The sequence below is a fragment of the Cheilinus undulatus genome, linkage group 19, assembly GCF_018320785.1.
Source record: "Cheilinus undulatus linkage group 19, ASM1832078v1, whole genome shotgun sequence".
NCBI classification, from domain to species: Eukaryota; Metazoa; Chordata; class Actinopteri; order Labriformes; family Labridae; genus Cheilinus; species Cheilinus undulatus.
In genome coordinates, this window is record NC_054883.1 from 9,820,972 (window position 1) to 9,840,549 (window position 19,578).

Genomic DNA, 19,578 nt, shown 5'->3' on the forward strand with positions numbered 1-19,578 from the left:
TAAATCACAACTGGGGTGGGCCCGTTTAGTTTTTTTGAGCGCCCAGCAAATTTTGTGCGCAGGCCTGGTGGGAAATCTGTTTTGACTGAAGCTGTAAGTAGGTATGTTTATATTTTATTTTATTTAATTTTCCAACATGACAAGAACATTTGGATTGTTTTACACATAACAACCAACTCATTAAACCTCTGATTTTCCTGTGATATTAGGCTTTTTTTTTCTCTGGGTCTTGGAAAAACAACTAACGGTATCTTATTCACAGGAAACAAGCTGTGCTATCGCAAGAGTTTTACAAATAAGACAAGATTTAAAAAAAAAACAAAACGTATTATTATAAGAAAACCAGTTTTGATATCCCCAGACAGTGAGATAAATGAGTCAAAATCTTAACAAAACAACAAAAATCTACTTCTCATCATGCATGAATATCCATTTAGGGCTTTGGTCATTTTAGAGCTAAACTGATAAAACAGACACCCATCTAAAAAGTGATGGTCTTCAAATTATCAAACAGCGCAGCTATAGATAAACTGACATCAGCTCTCTATGGCTGTGTTAACCAACTTTCTGTTTTTAAATCCACTACTAGAGTTGGAATCTTCATAAATGATAACAGGGTCAGATTAAGGTGTTTAATTGGCCTGACTTGGTCCAGGAACCACATATTGAAAAGCTCCATTAAATAATGTTAAACTGATGTAATCACTGCCTCTTGACTCTCCACTACCCACCAACTGTGGCCAGAAATGACCGGGGCCAAACGCCACTCTGAGCCGCCGTATCCGCATGTGTTTAAATGGGCTGATAGGTTGTGGGTGGGAGCCGGGTGAGGACACTCCTTTTGTCTCGGCTGTCACGGCTGGGCGACCCCGGAGCCCCTCAGAGGCCCCAAAGGCCCCAGAGGCCAGACCTTAGCAATGAGTCCACGGGCCCCCAGGCCGTGAGAACCCCGGCCCCGGTCAATGAGCGCTGGGAGCCTGGGGACCCCAGGAGCAACGGGCTGGGCCATCTGGAGCAGAGAGCAGAGACCCTGACACACGGCTGTCACCCGAGGGAGACGGGGCAGAGACGTGGACATAGACAATGTCTGCCCCCATGTTCCTGCGACGCTTCTGTCTATCTGCCTCGGACACAATCACGCACACACATGTCACATGTAAATGACAGCCAAAAGAAGAGCAGCAGAGGGTGAGAGGAAGGATGGTGGTGGGAAGTCAGGTTTCTGTCTCACTGTTTTGTTGTTGTCAGTCAAGCTATCAAAGTTATTTGTAAAGCACCAATTCATGACAAATTTATACTGAAGTCACTTTGCAAAAAAGTTTAGACCTTTCATACCTTAAGATTATGAACTGGGACCCTACATTATCCAAAAGAACACAGCACTTGGCTAGATTTAGCAACACTAGTGATGAGGAAAAACTTTCTTTAACAGGCAGAACCAGACTCATGCTGGAAAACCATCTGCTGTTACTGGGGTGTGCTGATTGTTAATGGAGATGCACCAATGTTGAAAGTCAGGTCTGATGACAATGAAATAAAAAATACTGATTGTAATGGTTTCCAAACCTCATAAACCCATATTTTATTCCCTGTGACAGTGTCAGGATTCTGGTAAATCCGCACAGCAAAAACTAGAGAGTGGAATTCTCTTTGTTAAACAGTTCAGTGTTGATGTGAACACTCAAAGTTTAATTTTAACTACATTCACAGTGAAAGGACTTCAGTGTTGGAGTTGGTTGAACATGTTAATCTAACTTTGTAGAGAGTCAGTTGATCTAAGCTCTGCCCACAGCCATTTTAAATCCGGGGGCCAGAATTTTCCCATCATACCTTTGTGTTTAGATGAATGTGTTCACATGTTGCCTATTGTTACAGGGATCACTGGTGGGATTCACTTGCATATGTTTCTGGTGAATTATTGTTGTTTTTTTATGTTAAACACTTCTGCAACATGAGCGAAGTTATCTACTAAGTTGGCCACTTCCTGATTGCTGCCACAGTAGTTTCATGGGAGGTTGCAAATCTATATTTACCATGAAGTTAAGTACTTTACATTGTTTAAATATTCAAATAGAATACCTTGGATTTACACTCCAATGGGAAAGTAAATAACACAGTTAAGTCCTAAATTAACACTCAAAAGTATGGACACATATACACAATTTTGTAGTGTCAAAATTGACGCTCAATTTTTTTTTTACACTGGTAAATATACTGTGTTTCATATTGGACTCTTCATTTATTTTTGGTGTCATCGTGTAGTATGTTCACTCCACCAGTGTTAATTTTGTTGACTAAAACTATGACTAAAATTGTTTGTCGACAGCCTTTTTATCCATGACAAAAACTAGACTACATCTGTGATGACTAAAACTGACAAAAAGTAAGTTTAGTTTTTGTCAGGATGACTAAAACTAGACTAAAATGTAATGTAGTTTTTCGTCGGACATCCGAAATCCAGGATATTTCTCTACTGGTGCTCAGTCTGTCACAAACAATGCAGCTGTGTCTGATCTGTCTCTCAGCTGTAGGAAGCAGGGACCCCAGGTTTGGCACAGTGCATAGAGCACACTACCATGATTTGGTACCAGATTTAAGCAAGAAAATAAATGCTTGGACTAAAAGTAAAGACTAAAACGTGAGGACTTTTTTTGGACTAAAACTAGACTAAAATGACTTAAGTTTTCATCGACTTAAACAAGACTAAAACTAAAAAGGGTAGATATGACTAAAATGGGACTAAACTAAAAGACATTTCATCTAAAAACTTAGAGTGAAATTCAAAATAGCTGCCAAAATTAACACTGCACTCCACAGATGTGTGTTTTGTCTTGCTGTAGTGTTTGACTTCACTACATTTAACAATTGTGACTATATTGAGTTATCCAAGACATGGTGATGTTACCGTGGACTTCCACTGGGTCCGTTTTTGGTCCATTACCACTGCGCTGTAGTTTGATTGCGTGCCTGGTAGGGGTGAGGTAAAAAAATCAATACAGTATAGTATCCTGATATTTCGCACGGCAATATATCGATCTTCCGCCAAGTATCCTTTTTTTTTTTTTTCAAATTAATTGCTAATATGAACTGAGGTCTATGATGCTGGATAATTAGCACCAGGGAAAGGACATTAGGCATGCAGGCAGGGCACGAACAACATGGACATGACACATGAGGTTTGCACGGAGTTCTGCATGAAAATAAAATACTGAGGTAATACGATACAAAGGAAGGCAAGGCTAATGCTAAATCAGCTAAACAGCTGAAAAAATGGTATAGATAGCAATATATGGTATCGCAATACTCTGTGTATTGCAAAAGGTTTAAAATCCCAACAATAGCGAAAAGTGGCATAAGTGTCATGATAGTATTGTATCGGTGGGGCCACTAGTGATTCCCACTCCTAGTGCCCTGATAAAAATCCTGACTGTGTTTTCAGAGCAAAGTGTGGACCCGACTGCTTGACCCACAAGTCTGAGGAGTTTGCTCAGTAATTACAAAACACTTCCCAGCCATGCGAGAAAATACACATGAAGCTATTATTTCAAACTGCAGAAGGAGGGACTTGCTTCAATTTTTTCTCTTTTTTTTTGTCCTTTAATGTGAATTGTTGTGCGTCTACCATGGGTAGATAACTTATATATAAATAAATGTGCTTAATCAGTTATAATGTGTTTGAGTACGGTTTACATTAACTTTACCTGTCCCTGTCCCTCAGACCAGTGACTTCAGGCTGGGCTGGACACCCCATTAAGACGTTTAGTCGATGTAGTAAAGTAAAACATGTTTGGCATTTGTCTGGTGTCAACACAGGAGTATCTTATTCTGAAATGTAACCAGATATTTTGAGTTGCTTTCAGCAAAACTTCCTGACTTGCTTGATCTTCTCCGTGCTTAATTGATATGCAGTGATCCGGCAGAAAAACAAGTGCTTCGTATTGCTGGAGGGCTCTGGTCTGCCGGAGCAGTGGTAGAGCAGAGACAGACCAAACTGGTGGAATTTCAGAAATAAACTGGGGGAAATGGACAAAACATCACTCTGTATCTCTATCTGTCAGCAGACTGCACTCCGCAGACTTCTGAGCGCTTCCATGTTCTAACGCCGGCCCAGTCATAACACAGGAGTTGGTTGGTTGAGTAATGTCACGTGTGACTAGTGCTTCCACAAAGATGGGAAAAGCTTTGCCATTTAGAATAGATGACCAGTGAAATGCACTGAAACCAGCCCTGTTCAGAAGGAAAACAGGATATTATTTGAGTATCTATGGTATCCAGCAATGCAGAATCATCCGCATTCACATCACAGTGCATTGTGGAAAAGATTACTTTCAACACCACTCAAGTCGCCAGATTTTTCATATGCACACTCAAAAAAAACCTCCTTCCTTTTCTATATCATTTCATTTATACAAGCCTTCCTGATTCTTTCTTTCCATCCAGTCTCTTTTCTTGGCCTGTTTCTCAGTCTGAGCTTCAAGCAGACACACCATCTCTCTCTCACACACAAACACCCTCTCAGACACCTCCAAAGTGAATCCACGTTAGCCGTGGCTGCGTAATGCTAGCTACCGTTCAGAGTGGTGAGTGGTAGTCTTTTCCAGCTGAGCAGATTAGCATAGATCTCCCACGCAGACAGAGTTGACCTTCACTCTGGCAAACACTTGTCAAAATGCCAGCGATAATTACCTGCTCTCCGTGCAAACAGCACAATGGTTTATCCACCTGCATCTCAGGCGTGGAGGGAGGACGGGTAGCGCTGCAGCCGCCTGTTTTTCGAAACATACGTTGTTTGTAATATAAGCGGCAAGGAGTCCTATGTGGCACAGGTGTGCGGCTGGCTCCCTGTTTGATATTGTAATATTTACCATTTGAAAGTTAGTGAGCCACCAGACGGTAAAGAAATAAGTGTGAATTAAATTTTCTGAGTCTTCGCCGCTTTTCGAAGAAGACTCATGTCCAGGCAGTGTTCAAGAGGATTAGATTTGTCAGCGTGGGTTTACACCAACAACACAAAAACAGCAGGAAAACCCTTTTATTTCATTTCATTTCTATATTTCATTATTCTTACATGTGTCGAATGCATTATTGTGTGCGTGTCCGTGCCTTAACATCTGTATCAATGTGGGTAGAGGTCAGAAAACAACCCTCTCCCCCCGTCTCTCTCTCTCCTCCTCATCACTGGCTGCCCTCTCTGCTTGAGTGCTCCAATGTGCTCAGTTCGGTGATCAAAGTCTTCCTCGGTCTCTTCTCCTCCATCGCCCCTGGCTTTCAGAGAGTGTGTGTGTGAAAGGAGTGTGAGAAAGTGTGTGTCACTCTGCTACAAGCCCCACTCTCCGTCGTCTAAACCGTCAGTCTCACTATCTTCTTTTCGGTCTTAGTAGCTTGCTGCCAGGCTCCCCTTGCATCATCTTCCCTTCTGCTAGAGGGCACATGCACTTATACAAACCCACATACACAGACTTACATACCTTACATGATGCTTATTCAGAATGACACGTCTCACTTTTCTGTCTTCTTTCACCTGTAGAGGCTGTTTAGGCTCTTTTGTGGCTTTTTTGGTCTTTTTTTTTGTTTTCATTTTTGTATTTTTGAGGGTGTGTTTGTTTTTAATCAAATCTAATGATTTTAATATCAGAACCTGTAATGGGTCAATTATAAGTCTGTGCACTTTTTGTGTACACTCAGGGTGTTCGTGACCAAAAAGGCCCCATTAAAACTCATTAAAGCCTTGATTTCTGATCCCCCAATCTTTGCTGTAAAAAAAAAAAAAAAGAACATGCATTTTTATTATGTTACGTTTCATTCTGGAGTTGTTGATTCAAATTTGCTGTTTTTCCTGTTTGTCATCAAATGTCAGCCATTTTCCCATATTTCACATGAGTGGAAATTGCACACTGTTTCCTGTAGGGGCACTGTTTTAACAATTAGTTAAAATCTGAAAATTAAGAAAAATAATGCATGGAAATCAAAGCTGTTACTCAATATTGACACATTTCATGTTTATGATCATGTCTGAGCTTGATTTTGAAATTTATGAGAAAAAAGTAGAACAAGTTCTAATGTGTGGTGTCTTTATTGATTTTTATGTATGGTGTCCATTTTTTGGTCACCAACATCCTGACTGTAATAATTTATTAAAATCTTAAAACATAAGAATAAATAAAAGATTAAAAGGATAAATAAAATCAGAATAAAAAATAACAAATAAAAATCACAGTTGATGCTTATTATTAACTTAATCAAGGCTGTGATGATCACCTACACGGAAATCCAATTGGCATGTAGGATATAAAAAATATTTAGCTTTTACAAAAATCCATTTTTCTGGGCACTGAAAGGGTTAAATTCCCCCACATAAAATATATATTTGATATTTATGATCAGGTCTGATCTTGGTTTAAAAAAAATAACGCAAAAAGGTGGACATTTTTAAAATGTATCGTATTTTTATTGCTATATTTGTTTGACAGCTATTTTGGTCGCTATTACCTGAGTGCAACATTTGATTAAATTAAAAAAAATTAAAATAATGCATAAAAAGATTTTCCACGTTATTCATAAATTCAAGGCTGTGATAATCCCTTACAGGGAAATTTGCATGAAGTAAATGGAAAATATTTGAATAATTGCTGTTTATTTATATTACAAACACCAGTTTTTTGCATTTAAACTGGCATTGAGAAGGCTACATTTCTAAAAAATATATTAAAAAGTTGTTGATATTTCACATTTATGATCAGGTCTGATCTTAAGAAGCTGGAAAAAAAGATAATGTGTAGTATATTTTTTTAATTATTTATGTATGGCGTCCATTTTTGGTCAGAAACTACCCAGGTGTAACAATTTATTGAAATCGGTAGAAAAATGATTAGAAAAATAACACGTGAAAGTCAAGTTGTTCCTCATTATTGATATACAGTATATTAGTGGCTTTGATAATCCTTTTCAAGGCATTGAAACAGGGCTGGAAAGTAACTCATTACATTTACTCAAATTGGTGTAATTGAGTACTTTTTGGTACTTGTGCTTTTTTGAGTACATATGCTTTTACTTACACTTAAGTAACTTTTAACAAGAGTAACTGTACTTCTATATAATACTCTTGTCCTTTTTCTCCTCTGTTGATGGTACTCTATGAGCTACTGTTGACAGTAGCACATAGAGAGAGAATGACTCCACATCACAATCCAAAACTTCCCACTTCTGCACCATGAGTGACGTCATCCACTGAGTTAGAGTTCTTGTCTGTGACTTTAGGTGCTCCTAAAGGACGCATGGTGCAGATTCTTCATCAGTATTCTTCATCATTGCCTTGCTACGAGGTTGACTCTGCTTTTTGTAGGAGTAGACTCATCTTACCACGGATTTTCAAGAGTTACTGGAGCTGTCATTTAGGAAAATATGTAACACTTTCAAAAGTGTAGTTTAACTATATGTAGTGTGGACCAACATAGATGCTTTTAAAGTTTTAGATGTTATTCTATGAGTTTAATTAACACATTCATTTTTGCTGTATATTTTACTTTATTATAGAGGTGTGACTTTACCTGAACAACCTTAATGGAGATCTATGCTCTCGTAGTTCTTGCCAATAAGGAGAGATTATATTTACTGTACAGATCCTCAGTAGCTACTCAGTGAGCAAAACAACCGTAGTTTTACTTGAGTAAAAGGGTCATGTGCTTTTTCCATTTCTACATTGAAATTGTTCAATTAAAAAAATAAATAGATATTTAATATTTATAGTCAGATCTGCTCTTGAGGTTTTTAATGAATGCAAACGTGGAAAAAATGTTTTACGTATAGTATTTTTTGTGTCTTTTTGTTTGGCATCCATTTTTTGAGTTTAACAATTTATTCATTATTAACATGTTCAAGGCTGTGATATTCCCTTTCAAGGGAATCAAATTTGAATGTTTATTTTAAAAATATTTCTGTTCTTTTTTTCTCCCGAGCTTTTATTTTACACAAATTAGGAGTTTGTGTACTTAAACCAGCATCGAAAGGGTTAAATTTCTAAAATTTAATCAATGCTTATTTATTTTTTGCATTTATACTGTCATTTAAAGGGTTAAATTCCTATTGTTATCTATGTATGCTGCCATTTCTGGTCATGAGCATCCTCAGTGTAAAATTCTCTTCCACATCTGAGCTTTAACATTTAAACGTTGTTGATCCACAAACTTTCAGCTCTCTCCACACACATGAATGTTTGTTCTTGTGTGCGTGTTTTCTTGCTACAGGAGGCTAGATAACCAGAGTTTTATGAGTCACTGTAAACCGCTAAACATCTCGCTTTGTTTTGCTGGAAACTTTTCCTCTCCAACAGGATGTCAGATGTCTTTAAAATTCAAGGTCACGCTCCTCTTTTTGTCTCTTCTTGTGCCTCCAGCAAGGGAAAATATCTCAAATTGCCAAAGAAAGCTATTAAAAATGCTCAAGTAGGGCATTCTGACGGCTAAGAAAATCAGCCTTAAACATCTCGTTTTTCTGTCCTTGTCCCTGACTCTCTATAAAAAGGTGTCATGTGGAATCGTTTGCTTTTGTCTTGAAGAGCTGTAAATGTTCCAACCGATGAATCGAACTGAGTCTTACGCTCTCTTTTATCCTGTTTATCCTTTTCAACCGCACTCCTCCTCCATGCTCTCCTGCTCTTCCTTATTCCTGCCTCCTCTCCTCCAGTGCTATCCCTGCACCTCGCCGCCGCGGTGCAAGGTCAGGGCTGCACTGCTCCTGTAAACATATTTACTGTGTCAACATTGCTGTTGCAGAGCAGCTGAAGACAGTAACAGGTGCCTGTCAACAGCCGGCCCGATCTCCAGTGCATTAAAGGATCTTTGCTGTAGACGAGGATTAGTGTCGCCTGGCATTGTTTGTTTGCTAATTCCATCTCCAAGGTATTTGTTGAAAATAGGCATGAATAATTGAAAGCGATTTCTAGTGGACGAAACGAAGCCATCAGCGAACGAAGGGAGATTAATGAGTAGGGGGTGAAACGCGACGCAAATTGGAACAACGGAGCAACCTTTTCTCAGACACCCAGAGAGATCCTGATTTCGTAAACAAACACTGAATATGCATTGTTTCATTCGGGGAAAAAGAGCATTGAAATGAGGAAGGCAGGGATAAAGGAAGATATGCAGCAATATGTTTAAATGTGAAGTGTGTCAAAGCATGATGCCGTGGTATTAAGATGTTTTCCCAATTTCTCACCACTGAGCGTTTTCAAATTGAATCAACATCAGTCTTCCAAATGTGTTTTGATATAAATCCGACTTTGTAATAAGGTTACAAGTACGTCTGTGCTGCTGCCTAAAGCTCAGGTTTTAATCCTTAAGCAACGCTCTGCATCTTTAAGTGTATTTTCTTGGTGCTAAAGGAATAAACTGCTTTTATTGTTTAACCTTCTCTAGACATTTCTGAAAGTCCTTACATTCCCCTCTATGCAAGGGGAGAAAATCTTTTTTGCTTAAAAGAACAATGTGTTGAATTTACGTTCTGAAAAGTCTCCTTTAACTAGAAAAAGACCACTCCCGTGTTATATACAGTACATTTTTTATAACCCCACTTACAAAAAAGTTTGGGAACTTTGAAAATGCAAATTAAAACAGAATGCAATGGTTTGCAAATCAACATCAACATTGAATGTTGAAACTGGAAAATGTTACTATTTCATCAAAAAAAAACAAAAAAAAAACAGCTCATTTCATGGTAGCAACACATCTCAAAAGAGTAGGGACAAGGCAACAAAAGGCTGGAAAAGTACAGTACCAAATAAAATCAGCTGGAAGAGCAGTTTGAAACTAATTAGTTTTGTTGGCAACAGGTCAGTAACATGGCTGAGTATAAAGGAAGCATTTTAGAGAGGCAGAGACTCCCAGAAGGGAAGATTCAACAATCTGTGAAAAAACTGTCTAATGATTATAGAACAAGTTCAGAAAATTGTTTCTCCTAAAACTTCCCATATCTGCAGTGGTTCTCAACTGCTCCAGCTATAGGACCCACGACACCTCTCTGATTTATATCTGCAACCCAAATTTCTAACTTTTTAAAACTTCATTTTAAATGTTGCAGTTTGGTAACCTTGCAAAGCAGATGGATACGCCCGTTTCTGTGTTTCTCACTGGTGAATCCATCTTGCAAAGCTCCCGTCTGAACCGTTTGGGCCCGGCAAGAAAGCAACAGGACCAATCAGCGTTGAGGGGCAGTACTTTCTGGCGGCAGAGGTGGCGGAGTCGTGACGTAACCAAGCAGCAACAAGAGACCGGTGTAATTATGGTGGAAGACATTAGCGAGGATGCTACTAAACCGCCAGTTTTATCAGAACTTGACAACATTTCTTCGTTAATAGAAGAACAAAGAACAGCAGTGAGTTGTTTTCTTTTCAAAAACAACAAAAGTTGACATGTCTGCAGTTGCCATGGTTCGCATTATGCAGTTCTATATGCAGTTTATTCTTTTGGTACAGGCGCAGCTTTTTAGCGGATACGTCACATGTTTTGTTACTCTGATTGGCCCCTAAAGATGTGACAGCCAGAACAATGATCCAATCACCCTCCAAGTTTTTTCAGACACGCGATTTTAGGAGGACATGCATACATACATTTTATTTCACTCCGTTTTATTGTTATAATATAAATTCATTTTTTTTATAGGTTCCAAAAATTTAAGACATTTCATAGCAAAATGAACTTTCTTGAAGACATTTCCATCCAAGATAAGGGATACTTGAATCAAGATGTCAAGAAAACAACCAGAATTTACTCCTTGTCCACATGTCTGCCCATAGGGCTTCTGTATATCTAATATAATTTGGCAGAATTTTTTTCTAGGAACCAGTTCGTGACCCACTGAAAACAGCCCCGTGACCAACTTTTGGGTCCCAACTCACCAGTTAAAGGTGCAGTGTGTAATATTTAGCCTATTAGCATTTAGCAAAACAAGCTTGGTTAAAATGAAACATACCATTTATAAGTAGATTGATCTAAATTAGTGTTGACATCTGATAACACATTTTTTAAATTTATATTTTAAATTAACTCAGAATAAGCCTTTTATTCATACATAGGGAGGGTCCCCTCCAAGGACGCTGCCATCTTGGATTTTTGCATTTTGCCTGTTTCTATGGCACCATAGAAGGAACCAAATAACAGTTAAGCATGTATTGATTTTTAAACTTCACTGGTTCCCACAGTTATCACCAGAGAAATGAGCATCACACCCCAGAATTGACTGTTAGATGTTTTACACACACAATTTTACACACTGCACCTTTAAGTACCGCTGACCCACAGTACATAGTATCATCAAAAGATTCAGAGAATCTGGAGAAATCAGTTATCAGTTATCAGTGTTCTCTTATCATGTCTTGTGATGGGGTTTTGTGGAAGTAAAACTAGGGCTTGCTTCCTCATCACTTACTGTAACCAGTGGAGAAATAATTTTCCTTCCTTAAATGAAAGGATGATGAAAAATACTCAGAGACTAAGCTCTTCTACACTCATCAAACCATGTCTTTATAGTGCTTGCTTTGCGCACTGGGGTACAGTCATGTTGGAATAGAAAAGAGCTTTCCCCAAACTGTTGCCACAAAGTTGGAAGCATAGCGTCGTCTAAAATGTCTTGGTATGATGAAGCATTGAGATTATCCTGCACTGGAGATAAGGGGTCTAGCCCAAACCCTGAATAACAGCCCTGTACCATTATCCCTCCTCCACCAACCTTTACAGTTGGCACAATGCAGTCAGGCAGGTAACGTTCTCAGGTGTGGACAAATACTTTTGTCCATATAGGGTATACTGTATCTGTAGACTCTGGCAGCTCACTGACTTTAAAATGGTAAAGATTGCATTATGAAGCAAGGATTCAGCAGCACACCTGAGCCTCACTAGACTCCCTGCTACTGACATTACTATGAGAACACAACACCCGATTCAAAAACAGGCAGCCACAGCTCCACTTTGCAATAACTCGTCATTTTGTGACTATTATAATTGATCATCTCTGGATTTTATCCAAAGTGTTGCGATTTTGATCCGACTAAAGACCTAGCCATGATCTCATTTCCAGCTGAGCCACGCAGGAATGGCTGACAACAACACATTTTCTCACACATGGTGGTGAACTTAATAACACAATGGCTCACTGGCTTCATGTTTTATACACTGACAAAACGGCTCCAAAGTCATAATGATGACTGGCTTTCTCTGCAACTGTTTCCACTGTCTGATCAGAATGTGCAGAGGGAAAATGAATGTTTTTATCAGTGTTTTGGCCCGAAAAATGAAGACAATTTAGACTCTTTGCCTTTTAGGACTCTTGAGCTATGCCTTCTGTGTTTTTGTTGCAGTAAAAATGGTGAATAATTGTTCAATGTTGCCGCTTTAAGCACCATGTCAAGCAGAAAAATCCAACCTCCTCTTTGGTTTAACTCTCCTATATGCCTTTAGCTTCACCTAGACCCTCCACTCATGTCTACATCGCCCCTTCCCTTCATCTTCCTGCCTTCACCCACAGAGCGTGTCGTGCTGATGGCCCTCATGTCGAGAAAAGCGGGTACTCATTGTGTTTGTCGGATGCGCAGTGGTTTGTACACTCGATGGGTGCTACTTTATGAGGCAGCAGATACAAACAGCTATGTAAATGAGCCTCTCACTGTTTGCTGCTATGAGTCATAATCCAATAAAGGAAAACAAAGATTGAACTGGAAATTAGTGAGAGTTGTAGACTTATAGAAAAGTTTAGCTACATATTTATGGTGCCAGCTCGTAGGCACAGTGTAAATGACTATGAAGCTCATCTAATTTGATCTAATTGGAGGCTTAATGTTCATTTTCATCCCAGGTAGGCCCTTCTAGCTGCTTCTATAGCAGGAATGAACATTCATCCATTAATTTCACTTTACTTCGTTCGCAGCATTTCATGCCCACCACTGCTTTGCCTGTTTTGACCAGCTGCACCCATTTCTGAGGTGCAGGGCGCCTCCTCAGAGACAAGAGATGATCAAGAGAGACCCACAAATTCATGCAAAATTGCATGATCATACTACACTGAGTCCAACATGAGAGTAGCATGTTAACAGATTATTTGCCTTTCTGAGGCTGATCTTCTCTTCATTTCAGTGTCATTACATGATATGTTTTCTTCTTACGTAAATGAGTACTAGGGATGTAGTACTCAAGAACGGTCTTGGTCTTGAGATCAGTCTTAAGACCACATTTTGAATGTCTTGGTCTTGACTCGGACTCGAGAGCATTTTCCATCAAGACTAGTTGAGACCAGCACTGATCTGTTATTCCTCGGCTTTATTACTGTGATAATAAGGCGAAGCACTTGCAAAAAAAAAAATATAGCTACACCGCTGACATCAGTCCATCTTATTTCTAGTCAGAAATACCTCTGAACACTTACTTTAGGCTTCATTCACCTTACAATATAGATAAACATCTCATCTTCAGACATTTAGAATTATTACAGACCTGTCAGTGGCTTTTAAATACATGAAAGGATTTATTTTTACAAGAACTAGTCGAATAAATCAGTTAAGATTAGAGATTTTTGCATGTTGTGCAGGCACCTTGTTTTTATCTGTCAAATTTATTTAAAAGAAAACTAAAATTAAAGAGAGAATGCTTTTTAACTGTTCAACCTTGCCATTGTTTTTTGTAATTGATTTTTTTGGTCTTGGTCTTGTCTAGGTCTTGGCTTTTCTTGGTCTCGGTGCACTCTGGTCTCAGGCAAGTTTTGGTCTCGGAGAGAGTGGTCTTGAGTACAACACTAATGAGTACATTAGGAAAGTAAAGAGCTTGTAAAAAAAGGATTTATGGTGTAAAAAAAAATCCACTCACTGTATTACCTCTGTGACGTCGGTTATGCCTCTGAATTGCAGTGCATGCTGCAAAGGCTGTCTACAAAGAGCATGTTTGCTCTGAGGTTAGAGAAGTTAAACCTTCATTTTATTAAACTGAGACCTAAAAAAAAGTGGTTTTATTTTTTTGGAATTACATTCATAACTTTTTTTTTTTTTTTTGGGCTACATTCACATAATGGTGTACTGTCCTTGAACACCTTATAATGTAAGCATAGGCTGGCTCGTTTAGTGAGCTTATTAACAACATTGGATAAATATTTTAAACTAACAGAAGCTGCTTCAAAGTTTGGGAGTGCTTTTCGTGGACTTTCAGAGCAGAAAAGAAGCTGCCAAAGCCAGTGAGAGCATACTACTCCCACAGTCTGAGTTTTTCCCCCATCAAGCTGACAGTCTAAGGCAGGCTATTGCTAGTGCTGTCAGCCAATCAAATTCATAAATACAATTAATTAGAGGCTCTGTAATCAATTCATTGCAGTTAATCATATATGTTGATGATAGGGCTAAACGATTTGCAAAAATAATCTAATTGCGATTTTTTTCCCCCCAATATTGCAATTGCGATTTAATATGCGATGAATCTTAGGTTCCTCATCTGATATTTTTCAACAAATTCAAGCAACAAATCATTCCATATTATATCCTACATTCAGCCAGGACACTCATTTAACCATTTTCTTGCAAAATGGATCTACTAGAGTTTTACTTTGCAGAGAGGGCTCTGCTCAAAAGCTGCTCACTGGGTTAGTCAATCAGCAAGGTGTAAATGGCCAGATATCCCCATGTAGATACACAAATTTACGACAATGTGTATTGAAAATGTTAAAATTATTCAGAAGCAATTAATCCATAGTAGATTTAATATGAATATGAGCTTTATGCTATAAAGGAGGCGGCTGGGGTGGGGGAGGTGAAGCTGGTTATCAGCTGATTGCAACTTGGGGTACGACTTTTGTGAACTAACACTAAGCTTCATCAGTTTTAGATAGAATGAAATAACTATTTTTGCTCATTTGCAAATTTGATGTTATTTGTTTTATTGAGGGGCATTGTCATTTTTATGTCCCTCATCTGGATTAGGGAAGAAATACATAAAACACAAAAAGGAAAAATTTTAAACGACTATATATTTATAAATGATTAAAAAAATGTGACACTCTGGACATTATTTACCCTGATTCTAAAGTGTGGTTATCACCTCTTGTTTTAATGATAATTTAAATATGTTATGTAGAGCGGTTCCCCTGCCTTGGCAGTATAATCTATTGATCTGCTGGCTGAAAGGCTGAGTTCAACCACAGTCTTGGACTTGTGCACAGGGTGATGGTTTTGCCAAGCAAGACAGAGTGGCGTTCCTGGTATCCAAACATGTGCACAAAAGTCAGAGTCTTTGATTTTTCCGGTCTTACTATACTCTTGTGAGGCCTGCACGTTGACTGATGACCAGAGGTGCCAACTGGACTCCTTTGTGACGACTTCTCTTCTGTGCTTTTTTGGGTTATTGTTGGCAGGACCGTGTGTCAAGGTGCTCAGGAGAGCTGGGATGGAAAGGGTCAGTTACTTGCAGAAGTGCTTTTTACAGGCACTTTGTGCGCTTTCCTGGGCCTGATTCAGCTCACCACATGCTGGGTGCCAAGGACCCACTGGGCTGGTCCAGTCGCCATTTGCATAGTGGAGGGGGCAGCAGATAGGATACCTGGAGAGGTGGGGCATATACCTGGCGCAAGCCAGGGTGATGGCCTTCAGGAGGCCAGAGCGGTTCAGGACAAAGGTTGGCGTGGCAAAGTGGCGAACAGGCATATGCTTCCATATCTGATCTGGCCTGACCATGGGGGATTTATCATTGTTATCATGAATACCAGAAACCATTTCATGCATACTCTCTACAAGGAAGCCTCTATCATTAGCCTTCATAGCTCCTCTTCAGAAGCCAGTGGGTGATGTCACTGAGACTACGTCCATGCTACGTTGAGTCTGTGTACTGGAAAAGACCCCTTAAATTAATCATAACTGGTTATACTGTTACATTTTCACTATTTTGCTTTTGTTGATGATAGAACTTAGTGAAAAAATTAACACTGGTGTTGCGTCCTATCACAAATTACAAAAACCTGCAAATCCCTCAAGCCAAAAAAAGACCAATTTCATTAATTCTGACCATATTTCAGTTCTTGAATTATGTTTTAATCAACTCATTATTTCAGCCTGTCCATCAAACTTTGCTTGTACTGCAGCTCCTCTTAATCTCCTCTAAACCTGCTTTAAATCAGTTGTGACTAATCCACAGTAGTAAAAACTCCCCATAATGACAAAAAGCAGGTATACATAAGAGATACATAGTGTTTGCTTTGAATATGGCTGTTAATGGACTAACAAAAGCAGCTGCGTATATCAAAGAGGCAGCAGATGACACTTAAAGTGCTTGAAGCCACAAAGGTTTGTTACACAACAAAACAAAGAGAGGTGTCCATATGTGCTGCACAGTGTGGCCTTTTCCAGGTGTGTGCGTGCTTTAACAGTATATCACTGTCTGAGCTCATAAGCGCGTGTTTGTATGTGTGTGGGTTTTTTTTCTCCTAATGGTACATCCGTGCTTAAATTGGCCCCTGAATGCAACGCGGCTCTGTCAGTGGTTTTGTGAGCTACAAGTGTAGAGAAACAAAGAGAGCCGGGGAGCTTCAAAGCGAGTAGGTGACATTTCGGGCTTTCCATCTTCAAAGCTCTATTTGCTTTTGTAGTTCCTCTTTGAGAATAATTATATATTTTTTTCTGAAGGATTACAGCTGTCTCAAAACATAGCGCAGAATCTGAAGGCCATTTTTCAACATTTTAAATAAAGGATGCACAATGAGCTCTCTGTTTTTATGTTATTATGTAGAGACATGGTTTTTCCACCATTATTTGCTTGTATGCATCATATTACCTGGTTTCCATGTAGGACAGAGCAGACTATATGAGTATTGTTCCTCATTGGCAGACAGCTATCGCCATTGTATTGATCGTTGACCCAATAGAAACACACAGTGAGTGTCTCCAGATGGGAAAGACATGAAATCCCCCCTGTGTCCCCTCATTTCCATCCACCTTTCTTCCTCTTGTCTCTGTCTTCCCTCCTCATCCAAGTGGCGTTCTATAATTCATGTCCAGGTGCAGCACCAGCTTTCTTTGGCAACAGCCTTGAAAGGAGAAAAAAAAACAGATGTTCAATTTTCACTTTCTTTGTGCATCCCTCTATATGTGTTTGTGAACTACTCACACCCTCTCCTTTACCTGTAGAGCAGATTGTGGGTCCATGAGTTGTAATTAAGGCGAGTCTGAGTCATGACTAACTGCTGGCTTCTTCTTCATGTGGATTTAGATGTACAGGGTTAAGAAAAATATGCTTATTGTCGCTCTATAATTTGTTAAACATGAAGCAGCATGGATGTGAAGAAACATGATCCATTACTGACTGAAATATAGTAAACAAAGTCCATCAGTGTTGGCTGATTTTCCAGCCATTAGAAGAAGCTTGATGAGCCCACAGCACAGCTGTATTTACATGCAGCCTTTGTGCATTGTGCCACACCAAACACATGGACCCCCTGCTGAGTGCAAAGCTGTTGCAGTGACTGAACTCTGCAGGTGGATATCTATATTGTAAAGTGACGTGTGCAGTATAACTCAAAGCTGTGACCCAGAGGGACCCTGGACTTGAAAAGAGTTTTATCCGGTCAGGAAATAGACCAAGAAGAACATTTATTCCTCTATTTGAACAACAAAAGCAATCAAGAGGGTGTCAGACAAAGTTATAACTGTAGTCTGTAGATATGGGGGCCATAGTGGGGCCTTTAGATGGGATAAGGTTGTTTTCTTGCAGTGTACTTTTAGTTATAACTTACCTACCCAATGTTAATAATACAATATGTAGAATTTTTGCACTTGGATATCTATATTAGTTTAAAAAGAGAAATTCTTAATTTCTGGAATTGTAACAGGGCATGTCTTTTTATAGACGTTTCTATTGGTTGAGATTTGACTCAGGTGTCTGGATAGTTATGTGGTTTACATCGCTGGCTTTGGGGGTTCAAATCCTAACTTGGCCCCAATCTGTATGTACGCTTGGGCAAGGTCTTAAATGCCATGAACACCAGTCTATGTCCTAGATGTACAACTTTGGGTTATAGCTTCTGCTCAGTGACATTTTAACATTGTAGTTGGCCAAACTCACCTCTAAAACATTGAATCCCCTGACAGAAGGCATTTCCAGCTGGTTTAGATCAGCTCTGGTGAGATTTGCATTTTTAGTGCACTTCTTTGTTTGTGCAAAATGCACATGTGCAATCTGGGACCACTTCCAGCATGAACCTGGAAGTGCACTTTTCAGTGCATTCTCCCTCATTTTAAGAAATTCTAGATGAAAGCAAGACATTGATTTTCTGTTTAGTGACACACTTTATGAGGTACCATTTTCATTGAACGGAGTGCTCAATTTAAAACTAAAAACTAATTTATTTAGTGACATGATTCTTTTATGATGAACTTTTCTTATGAAATAGACGTCATCTCCTAAAGCTAAAGTACTTTTGATTGGGACTGTCATCAACATAAAGGAGATTGTTTCAGGTTAATTTGTTTGATTTTTAACATTTATTTTTGGAATGATTTTTTTTCAAGAGAGGACAGCAATCAGAAACAGTGGGGAAGGATATGCAGGACAAAAAAGATCAGCTGCTTTGAGGAACCCATCCCACTTGCTTCCGGGACAGCAGCCTCTACATTAGGCACCGGCAACCCTGATAGAGATGTCTTTATGTGTTGGATTCAAAAGTATTTAAAGAAGAACATTAATACATCTTGAACTTTTTGCTTTATTGTGAAATTTGTGCTACAGCAGTATCACAGAGGTCATAGAGGCTTTGGTGGAGGGGAGGCAGGATTTGAGACTCAAGCAGGGGTGCCTTTTTGAACTTTTTTCTGGGCCAAAATTGCTGACAAAGGAGACAGCTGAATGCTTAAAGAAAGCAGGATGAAAGTCTTTGTTTAAAATGTGACTCACAAATGTACTGGACAAAATCAGCAAAGAGATAAGAGGTACCATTTAGTCCACAGGGGGCGCCAAAATAAGCACAAACCAAAAGCCCTAACTTTTGTCACGGTTGTGACACCTTTTCTTTCAAGTGTCAGGATGAAGAATTTATTCTGTATGCATGTAAATCCTTATTTTGGGACTGTACTTGAGTGTTCGTGTGCCAGTGTGTATGAAATATGTTCCACTGGGATGCATTTTAAAATAGGTCGTTGCTAATCCTCCTTAAAAATGAACATTCCCCCGCCGTGCACCCATCTGAAAGAGAAAGAAAGTGTTAGGAAAAGAGAGAAAGAAAAGACAATGAATTATGGATAAGTTTTAAGAGGGATATTGCTCCCTGGCCTCTTCACTGTTTTTCATTTCTTCCCTCTCGTCTCTCCCCTTTTCCTCGTGTCCTCTGCCTGCTTTTAAATCAATACGGGCTGACTGTCATGGGTCAGTGGCCTGTATGCATCAGGTTAGATGGCTACAGAGGAGCACTGTGTCTCCCAGGGCTCTCTGTGGAGGTGATAACTCGTTTCTATCTCAAACCTCTCTTTAAGGGACACCCGCTTTCAATTTAACTCCAATATCCACCTTAGATTGACTTGGGATGACACAAGGGAAAGAAACATAAAGATATATATATCTGTATGATCAC

The 19,578-nt window shown here is 39.2% G+C and overlaps 1 protein-coding gene across 1 annotated transcript in view; it reads left to right on the forward strand.

Annotated features, from left to right (window-relative positions):
* The window catches only part of ptprn2 (protein tyrosine phosphatase receptor type N2), a 250,356-nt gene that overhangs the window by 108,634 nt on the left and 122,144 nt on the right, over positions 1-19,578 (forward strand). The gene's annotated exons all lie outside the window — the stretch shown is intronic.